Here is a 10950-nt window from a genome sequence, read left to right on the forward strand (position 1 = left end):
TGCCTGAGGCGGTTCTCAATCAGAGTCAGGTGATTATCGTTGTCTCTGATTGGGAACCATATTTAGGCAGCCATATTCTGTGAGTGTTTCGTGGGTGATTGTTCCTGTCTTTGTGTTTGCACCAGATAGGGCTGTTTCGGTTTTCGTTATTTCATTTCGTTATTTTTGTAGTTTCTGTATGTTTAGTTTTTCCTTCATTAAAAATATCATGAATCATCATCACGCTGCATTTTGGTCCGATCCTTGTTCTACCTCTTCGTCAGAGGAGGAGATAGAAGAGAACCGTTACAGAATCACCCACCACACCCGGACCAAGCGGCGTGTCAGCAGGCACCGAAAGGAGGAACGGACATGGGAGGATGAATTGTTCGGAGAAGGACCCTGGGATCAGCCTGGAGAATATCGCCGCCCCAAAGAAGAACTGGAGGCGGCAAGAGCTGAGAGGCGCTGGTATGAGGAGAAGCAACAGCGGTAGCAGGAGCAACAATATCGGGACTACACTACTTGGGAGGAAATAGACAGGTGGGCGGTCGACCCAGGGAGAGTGCCGGAGCCCGCCTGGGATTCGCTGGAGCAGTGCGAAGAGGGTTATAGGAGAATGGAGTTGGAGAGACAAGCACGGCGGCGCAGAAGGAAGCCCGAGAGTCAGCCCCAAAAATGTATTGGGGGGGGGCTCAGGGAGAGTGTGGCAGAGTCAGGAGTCAGAACTGAGCCAACTCTCCCTGTTTATCGTGAGGAGCCAAGGAGGAGACCAGAACCAGAGCCGGTGTTGGAGGTGAGCGAAGCAGAGACTGTGAAGGAGTTAATGGGGAAAGTGGAGGAGAGAGTAATGAGGGAGTTGCTAGCTTGGTGCTTTAGGTACGATATTCGTCCGACGGAGCGTGTCGGGATTTAATGGTACCTGGGTCAGCGCTCCATACTCATCCTGAGGTGCGTGTTAGTCGGCTGGTGAAAATTGCACTAGGCCTCCTGTGTACCTACCTAGCCTTGCACGTCCTGTGCCAGCCCTGCTCTCAGGCTCTCCAGTACACCTTCACGGTCCAGTCCATCCTGTGCCACCTTCACACACCAGTTCTCCGGTAGCAGCTCCCCGCACCATGCTTCCTGTGCGTGTCCTCGGTCCAGTACCACCAGTTCCAGCACCACGCACCAGACCTTCAGTGCACCTCGCTTGTTCAGCGCAGCCAGAGCCTTTCTCCTCTCCAGTGCTGTCAGAGTCTCCCACCAGTTTAGCGCTGCCGGAGCCTCCCGCCTGTTCAGTGCAGCCAGCGCTTTCCTCCTCTCCTGTGCTGCCGGAGTCTCCCGCCTGTTTATCGCAGCCAGAGCTTTCCTCCTCTCCTGCGCTGCCGGAGTCTCCCGCATGTTCAGCGCAGCCAGAGCCTTTCTCCTCTCCAGTGCTGTCGGATTCTCCCACCTGTTTAGCGCTGCCGGAGCCTCCCGCCTGTTCAGCACAGCCAGCACTTTCCTCCTCTCCTGCGCTGCCGGAGTCTCCTGCCTGTTTAGCGCAGCCAGAGCTTTCCTCCTCTCCTGCGCTGCCGGAGTCTCCCGCATGTTCAGCACAGCCAGAGCTGCCAGCCTGCATGGAGCAGCCTGAGCTGCCAGCCTGCATGGAGCAGCCTGAGCTGTCAGCCTGCATGGAGCAGCCTGAGCTGCCAGCCTGCATGGAGCAGCCTGAGCTGCCAGCCTGCATGGAGCAGCCTGAGCTGCCAGCCTGCATGGAGCAGCCAGAGCTGTCAGTCTGCATAGAGCTGCCAGTCTGCATAGAGCAGCTAGAGACGTCAGTCTGCATGGAGCAGTCAGAGCTGTCAGTGTGCATGGAGCAGCCAGAGCTGTCAGTCTGCATGGAGCAGCCAGAGCTGCCAGTCTGCATGGAGCAGCCAGAGCTGTCAGTTTGCATGGAGCAGCCAGAGCAGCTAGATCCGCCAGTCAGCCAGACTCTTCCAGATCTGCCAGTCAGCCAGACTCTTCCAGATCTGCCAGTCAAATAGACTCTTCCAGATCTGCCAGTCAAACAGACTCTTCCAGATCTGCCAGTCAACCAGACTCTTCCAGATCTGCCAGTCAACCAGACTCTTCCAGATCCGCCAGCCAGCCAGGATCTGCCGGAGCCAACTACCTGCCTGAGCTTCCTCTCAGTGCTGAGCTTCCTCTCAGTGCTGAGCTTCCTCTCAGTGCTGGGCTTTCCCTCAGTGCTGGGCTTTCCCTCAGTGCTGGGTTTTCCCTCAGTGCTGGGCTTCTCCTCAGTGCTGAGCTGCCCCTCAGTCCTGAGCTGCCCCTCAGTCCCGAGCTGCCCCTCAGTCCCGAGCTTCCCCTCAGTTCCGAGCTTCCCCTCAGTCCCGAGCTACCCCTCAGTCCCGAGCTGCCTCAGTCCCGAGCTGCCCCTCAGTCCCGAGCTGCCCCTCAGCCATGAGCTGCCCCACAGTCCAGTGGGGTTCTGGGTGAGGACTACTAGGCCATGGTCGGCGGCGAGGGTGGACTATCCCAGGACGCGAGGGGGAGGAACTAAGACATTTATGGAGTGGGGTCCACGTCCCGAGCCGGAGCCGCCACCATGGACAGACAGCCACCCGGACCCTCCCTATGGTTTTGATGTGCGTCCGGGAGTCCGCACCTTAGGGGGGGGGGGGGGGGTTCTGTCACGCCTTGGTCTTAGTATTTTGTGTTTTCTTTCTTTATTTGGTCAGGTCAGGGTGTGACATGGGTTATTGTGGTGTGTTTTTGTCTTAGGGGTTTTGTGGGGTGTCTACGTAGTCTATGGCTGCCTGAGGCGGTTCTCAATCAGAGTCAGGTGATTATCGTTGTCTCTGATTGGGAACCATATTTAGGCAGCCATATTCTGTGAGTGTTTCGTGGGGGATTGTTCCTGTCTTTGTGTTTGCACCAGATAGGGCTGTTTCTGTTTTCGTTATTTCATTTCGTTATTTTTGTAGTTTCTGTATGTATAGTTTTTCCTTCATTAAAATATCATGAATCATCATCACGCTGCATTTTGGTCCGATCCTTGTTCTACCTCTTCGTCAGAGGAGGAGATAGAAGAGAGCCGTTACAATTATGGGGTATTGTGTGTAGATTGTTGCAGAAATTGTTTTATTTAATCAGTTTTAGAATAAGGCTGTAACGTAACAAAATGTGAAAAAAGTCAAGGGGTCTGAATACGAATTCACTGTTGTTACTAAGAGAGAGAGGGAGAGCGATACCAGGTCAGAACAGTCCCAGCCTTATTGACTGAATTTCATTGACAGGAGGCCCCAGGTATGTCGTGCTGAGGTCCCATGGGGCAACCAACTGTCTGTCAAAGATATACCAGTGGGTGCCCCTCCACAACCCTCTTCGCTATATTTGAATAAGGGCTTGCAAAACCAGTTGATGGCGATGCACAGAGCACTGCATAACTGATTTAAGGAAAATACCGCATACCAGACAACTGATGTTCAGGTTGGGTTCAGAATGGAGGAAATGTGTTGTTTAGGAGAAGGACTATGTTAAATACCATTATATTGAGTGTTAGATCAAACTAAATGCACTTAGATCTGTCTGGTACAGTGACAGTAGTGACCTTGGCAAAAACATACACCACCTACCTCAACTTTTGCAAGGTTTCCGTTGCAAACCATTGAAAAATATTTTGCTATTTTGCCCTAGTGAACACAACCCAGACGTCATTCTCCAGAGGCTTTCTTTCCCCCTCACCCATTGATGTCTAAAGTGCCCCTGGTGAGATCAAACCCAGGCAGGATTTGACCAATCTCCCTCAGCGAGAGATCTAATGCTTCAACATTAAATTCTGTGGGGCCAGGCTTCACAAAAGGGTTGGACACACTCCCATAGGGTGCCATGGCCCCTAGCCAGTCTGCATTGCTGTGGAACTCTATTTGTAAGATTTGAACACTTCAGTCCATCCAGCTCCAGCTGAGCTGAGTGCCATTCCAACTGTTTGACCGTTCCTCCGTCTTCTTTGCGCACCTGGTCTACATTGTGGTGATTCATCTACCAGGTCTTGGATCCGCTGGATAGTCTCCTTCCCGTGTCAAGTTCCTAGTAAAAGAGGATTTCATCCACAAGGGATTAACCATTTTCCTGGTTAAATAATGGTTAAGATAGGTGGAGTTAAATCTCTCGCTCTCTCTCTCTCTTACACATCGACATATAACGCGTATACAGTAAGCTGATCCGACTTCTCGCGATATAATGCTTGTGTCACATCGTACAGCCTGAAACAGTCAGCCAGCGATCCTGTTGCTGCAGGATTATTTTGCTGTGACAATCCTGGTCAAATTAAGATCCAACATCTGTATCTGGAGTAGCATGGGCCCTGAGCACCCTATGAACCCTGGGTAAAACTCACTGAAGGTGGCGAATAAGAAATTGAAGAGACAGATGTGAAACAGGTATTTTGAAGAGCCTGCAGTGACTGTGATGGCCTGTGGTTGTTCATCTAGTTGGATGTACTGATTTATAAGTGGCTCTGATCTGAATAAATGTATAGGTTAGGTAGAATGGTGTTTTTACATTATTTTCCTCTATGGTTGCAAACGCAGCATACAAAAAGGATTCAACTGTCATTCAATCTAAGGGAATGTTCTCTTTATCGGTCGAACGGAGGTTGTGTGTCATCCTGTGATGACGAATCGCGACAACCAATGTCACAAATGTATTCATATTAGGTTTGTTTTGCTTGTGTTTTTTTGTTCCTTCTCTGCTATGGGAGTGGAGCGCTTGGACCCTGCCATCCCTCCCCCGGCGTCTGTTAATGTGGTAAATTATATCCAGGGCAGAGTCATCTCCCTCTGTCTCATGATCTTTTCAAACGGATATCTGGCAAGTAAATAGACGTAACGGATGGGAGTGGGGGGGTGATATCCTAGATCTCTGCTGGGGCCCTGGAAGGCAGTCAGTGATGATTTCCTACTGTTCTACGAGGTTTTAGATGACTAGAACTGATATTCCCATCCCATGTTGACGTTCTGTGCTGAGTGATACTTCTGTTTCCATGGAGCTCAACTCACTATTGTCGGTTGCACACCGTCTGCTGCAGATGGTTGATCATCGGCAGTGGAAACGTGTCAGTCTAGTCGGCAGAGACAAAACATTAGATCTTTCACCGAGCGAGAGGAGGGGGTGCCGAGGTAGTGCTGCAGAAGCCGTGTGTGGTGGTTGTGTTTTGCATTGGAGCCCTGCCATGTTGGTTTGGTTACACTGTGAATGGTTGTGGACAGTTGTGAGCAGTATACACTGAGTGTTCAAAAGTGTTAGGAACACCTGCTCCTCTCAGGACAGACTGACCCGGTGAATCCAGGTGAACACTAGGATCCCTTATTTGACGTCACTTGTCAAATCCACTTCAATCTGTGTAGATGAAGGGGAGGAGACGGGTTAAAGAAGGGTTTTTAAGCCTAGAGACATTTGAGACATGGATTGTGGATGCTTGTTTTTGAGTTAAACCTTTATTTGGACAGGGAAGACATATTGACACCTAGGTCTCTTTTCCAAATGTGCCCTGTGTGAGATTCTTACAGTACCAGTCAAATGTGTAGACCCACCTACTCATACTATATTTTACATTGTAGGGGGTAAAAAAAAGATCCAAATTGGTCGCCTCCTGTGGATTTGTTTGTTATCTATTGCCGGCAAAATATCCAGGTATTATTTTTCTATAAATGGACTAAAAGAAAAGCTTTGACTATAATTTCTCTGATTATTCAGCAAGTTTCCCTTATCAGCATCCAAAACAATATAATTGTGAATAGGCTGAGAAGTTATTTCAAAGAGATTGCCCACTTAAATAAAAGGTTGAATAAATGCATCAATTGTGGCTTTTTTGTCTCATAATGAGGCCAGTGAATTCATTTGTTGTGGCAGAGAGGAGGAAGTAGAACTCTTCAGGGATATGACAGTTTTCCGGAATTTTTCCGGGTTCCCATTACAATCTGAAAGAGCAGTTGCACAATAATCAGAATTTCTGATTTTCATGTGTGCCATTCAGAGGATGAATGGGCAAGACAATAGATTGAAGTGCCTTTGAATGGGGTATGGTAGTAGGTGCCCGGCGCACAGGTTTGAGTGTGTCTATGAACTGCAACGCTGCTGGGTTTCTCATGCTAAAAAAATTCCCGTGTGTATCAAGAATGGTCCACCACCCAAAGGACATCCAGGCAACTTGACACAACTGTGGGAAGCATTGGAGTCAACATGGGCCAGCATCCCTGTGGAACGCTTTCAACACCTTCTGGAGTCCATACCCCATGAATTGAGGCTGTTTCCAAGGGCTAAAGGGAGTACAGGGTGGGTGCTCACCTCAATATTAGGAAGGTGTTCCTAATGTTTTATACACTCAGTGTATTTGTTTATTTACACAGAATATGTACAGTTAAGTTTACTGTACATAATTCAACTCCACAGCTGTTTCTGAAGCCGTGGTGCTCAACTTACATCCACAGACATGAAAGTCATTCAATATCAACGTCCAATCATCCAAAGGGTCTCTACAGACAGACCCTCTCAGTCTGTCATTCTGTGACCCTCAATGTGGTCGAGGCTTGTCTTTCTGCTTGATTGAAATCCATACTGTGTGTGTGTGTGTGTGTGTGTGTGTGTGTGTGTGTGTGTGTGTGTGTGTGTGTGTGTGTGTGTGTGTGTGTGTGTGTGTGTGTGTGTGTGTGTGTGTGTGTGTGTGTGTGTGTGTGTGTGTGTGTGTGTGTGTGTGTGTGTGTGTGTGTGTGTGCTCTTTCTGATTTATTGCCATTGATTTAGTGTCCAGGTGGTGTGCAGCATTTTATCCCACAGGAGATCAATAATTCACAATTCACTGGGTCACTCTGGAGAGATGGACACTGTCAATCAGCTCAGTGGAGTTGGCATGGCTGGGGTCACACACTCACACACACAGACACGCATGAACACAGGCACACACAGGCACATACACACATGATAGGGTCGAGCGCACTGCAGTCAGCGTTCGAGCGCTCACACACGCACACACACACTGATTTGATTTGGCCCATTGATCTGTGATGGCCTTGTCTGCCATTCTCATGACCTCATTTACTGTAATTGTACAGTGACTGAAAGAGCTTCTGAAGTGCTGTGGATCTGATTGATGGAAAGATTAGACACAGTCATGCATTATCCTTAATGAGAGACGATGGAGATGAATAACATTGGCTATAGGTCATTTCACTCTCTGTGAAGTTAACTTCCATATTAGCTTCACTCGCCTAGTTAAACTGACTTGCCTAGTTAAATAAAGGTTAAATAAATAAAAATTCACTCCGTTAACCTATGGCAAACATGCTTTCTCAGAGCACCAGAATGCAGACCATCTTTATATTCTTCTTCAACACCTCTGCGTCAAAGTTCTTCTGTTTGCCTGAACCACTCTCCCAAGCCAACCAGAGAGACGTTGTTTCCCCACAGCTTCCATTTAAACTCCAAGGCCAACTTCCTCCATTCTTTCCAGTCATAAAGGATGCTGACTGAGGCAACAGCGGTGCTCTGTCTGGCTCTGGTGAATGCCAGTGTGACATGTGTTTATGAAAAGGGAGACAGAGAGGAGAAAATGTACTCTACTGATGGGTTCAATGCTCCGTGCTTATAGACCACTCTCCATAGGCTAGCATAGCATACCAGTCAGCCTTGTCAATCAAACTGACTGGCCACAGGGTCTCCACGCTGGTGTCACAGGGGCATTGACCCACGCAATTCGAGAGGAGGCATTAAAACAGGTCAAGCCAAGCCATTCAGGATGCAGAATCAGCAGCACTTCCAGTATATTATTTGGTTTCTTCCTGTGTGTCCTGTTTATGTGTGTGTCTCACACCCTCACCTTAGAGAGCCATTTTATTTCTCTATTTGGTTAGGTCAGGGTGTGATTTGGGTGGGTATTCTATGTTTTCTATTTCTTTGTTTTTGGCCGAGTGTGGTTCCCAATCAGAGGCAGCTGTCTATCGTTGTCTCCGATTGAGAGCCTTTTCCCCACCTAATGTTGTGGGTAATTATTTATTTTCTGTGAGTGTTTTTGTGCGCCACGATTGCGTCACGTTCGGTTTCTGTTTACCTGTTTTTTTGTGAAGGTTTCACTTTATTAAAGATGTGGAATTACATGCACGCTGCGCCTTGGCTCATTTATGACAGGGAGTTTGAAGACAGTGAACGTGACAGAATTACCCACCACAAAAAAGACCAAGCAGCATGCTCCAAGTTGGAGGACGAGCTGGACCGGGGAGGAGATTATGGCAGGGGACAAGACCCGGTCACGGAAGCCCGAGAGGCAGCTCCAAAAATGTTTTTGCGGGGGCACACAGGGAGATTGGCGGAGTCAGGGTTTAGACCTGAGCCAACTCCCTGTGCTTACCGTGGGAAGCATATGACTGGTCAGGCACCGTGTTATGCGGTGATGCGCACTGTGTCTCCAGTGAGCATTCACAGGCCGGTGCGCTCTGTGCCAGCGCCCCGCATTTGCCAGGCGGAAGTGGGCATCCATCCAGGACGGGTTGTGCCAGCTCTACGCTCGAGACCTACAGTGCACCTCCATGGCCCAGTGTATCCGGTGCCTGCTTCATGCATCTCCCCAGTCCGGTGAGACCTGTTCCGGTTCCACGTGCAAAGCCTCTAGTGATGATCCATGGCCCGGAGCCTCCAGTGATAATCCATGGCCCAGAGCCTCCAGTGATAATCCATGGCCCAGAGCCTCCAGTGATAATCCATGGCACAAAGCCTCCAGTGATGATCCATGGCACTAAGCCTCCAGTGATAATCCATGGCACTAAACCTCCAGTGATAATCCATGGCACGAAGCCTCCAGTGATGATCCATGGCCCGGAGCCTGTAGTGATGATCCATGGCCCGGAGCCTCCAGTGATAATCCATGGCACGAAGCCTCCAGTGATGATCCATGGCCCGGAGCCTCCAGTGATGATCCATGGCCCGGAGCCTCCAGTGATGATCCATGGCCCGGAGCCTGTAGTGATGATCCATGGCCCGGAGCCTCCAGTGATAATCCATGGCACGAAGCCTCCAGTGATAATCCATGGCATGAAGCCTCCAGTGATGATCCATGGCCCGGAGCCTCCAGTGATAATCCATGGCACGAAGCCTCCAGTGATGATCCATGGCCCGGAGCCTGTAGTGATGATCCATGGCCCGGAGCCTCCAGTGATAATCCATGGCACGAAGCCTCCAATGATGATCCATGGCCCCGAGCCTCCAGTGATAATCCATGGCACGAAGCCTCCAGTGATGATCCATGGCACGAAGCCTCCAGTGATGATCCATGGCACGAAGCCTCCAGTGATGATCCATGGCACGAAGCCTCCAGTGATGATCCATGGCACGAAGCCTCCAGTGATGATCCATGGCACGAAGCCTCCAGTGATGATCCATGGCACGAAGCCTCCAGTGATGATCCATGGCCCGGAGCCTCCAGTGATAATCCATGGCACGAAGCCTCCAGTGATGATCCATGGCACGAAGCCTCCAGTGATGATCCATGGCACGAAGCCTCCAGTGATGATCCATGGCACGAAGCCTCCAGTGATAATCCATGGCACGAAGCCTCCAGTGATGATCCATGGCACGAAGCCTCCAGTGATGATCCATGGTCTCCCTGGCTTGATGTCCTTTTATTTTTCCCCATTAAAAATACTCTTACATATTTGTCTAGGTTGGAACTGTTGCTGTTAAATACAATAAATCATTTAATTCTGAACTGGAATAAACAGATTGATCACAGTACACAGATGTCTAACAGAACACACACACACAGGCTTTTTGATCGTGCATCCCTGAGTAACAGTAGAGATCAATTCTGGCCTACTCTCCATCTTACTGTAGAAATGATTGTTGATAGAAAGTCTAAAAAGTTGATAGAAAAATTGCTGCTGTTAAAATACATGTATTTTATTCTGAACTGGAATAAACTGATTGATCACATCACACAGATGTAGACCAGAAAACACACACATACACACAGTCTTAATGAGAGGTGTGCGGTTGGTTGAAGTTTTCAACAAGCATGCCTATTCTGGGCTCAGTTTTTGACAGTGCATCACTGAGGTCATGCTCAGCACTGACTCTGTTTCTGTACTTGAGAACCCCGACTTGCATATGTGGTGCCAAACTGGATCAGAACATTTTACTGATTTCTCAGTCAGGCAGGAGACCGCCCCCTCCTGCAGATGAACAACCCAGAAATGTGAGTTTTTTTTATCAATCAGTTCATTCCAGTTCAAAATACAAATGATTACTTGTAACAGCAACAGTTCCAACCTAGACTTGTTTTCAACAATCATTTCTACAGTAAAATGTACAGTAGGCCTGAATTGTTCATCTTCATCTGTACTGTTTCTTAGGGTTGCACTATCAGTATCCAGTTTCGCTTGCTTTGGCTAACGTTAGCTACTAGCTGTGTAACATTACAAGGCCAGGGGATTGTTTGAAAGATGAACTCACATCTACTACTATGGTAGATAGTACTCCCTTATTTCTGCTTATCATCACTGGTTATTAAATGACAACAATGCCTTGTTAGTTGACTTACTTTTCCACTCCCTCTCCCTCTCCCTCTACCTCTCCCTCTCTCCCTCTCCCTCTCCCTCTCCCTCTCCCTCTCCCTCTCCCTCTCCCTCTCCCTCTACCTCTACCTCTCCCTCTCCCTCTCCCTCTCCCTCTACCTCTCCCTCCCTCTCCCTCTCCCTCTACCTCTCCCTCTCCCTCTCCCTCTCCCTCTCCCTCTCCCTCTACCTCTCCCTCTCCCTCTACCTCTCCCTCTACCTCTCCCTCTCCCTCTCCCTCTACCTCTCCCTCTCTCCCTCTCCCTCTCCCTCTCCCTCTCCCTCTCCCTCTCCCTCTCCCTCTCCCTCTACCTCTACCTCTACCTCTCCCTCTACCTCTCCCTCTCCCTCTACCTCTCCCCTCTCCCTCTCCCTCTCCCTCTCCCTCTACCTCTCTCCCTCT

The 10950-nt window shown here is 49.3% G+C and overlaps 1 protein-coding gene across 1 annotated transcript in view; it reads left to right on the forward strand.

Annotated features, from left to right (window-relative positions):
* Positions 1–10950, forward strand: part of LOC124001182 (glycine receptor subunit alpha-3-like) — a 109148-nt gene that overhangs the window by 78003 nt on the left and 20195 nt on the right. The window lies entirely within an intron of this gene.

The sequence above is a fragment of the Oncorhynchus gorbuscha genome, linkage group LG17, assembly GCF_021184085.1.
Source record: "Oncorhynchus gorbuscha isolate QuinsamMale2020 ecotype Even-year linkage group LG17, OgorEven_v1.0, whole genome shotgun sequence".
Taxonomy (NCBI): Eukaryota; Metazoa; Chordata; class Actinopteri; order Salmoniformes; family Salmonidae; genus Oncorhynchus; species Oncorhynchus gorbuscha.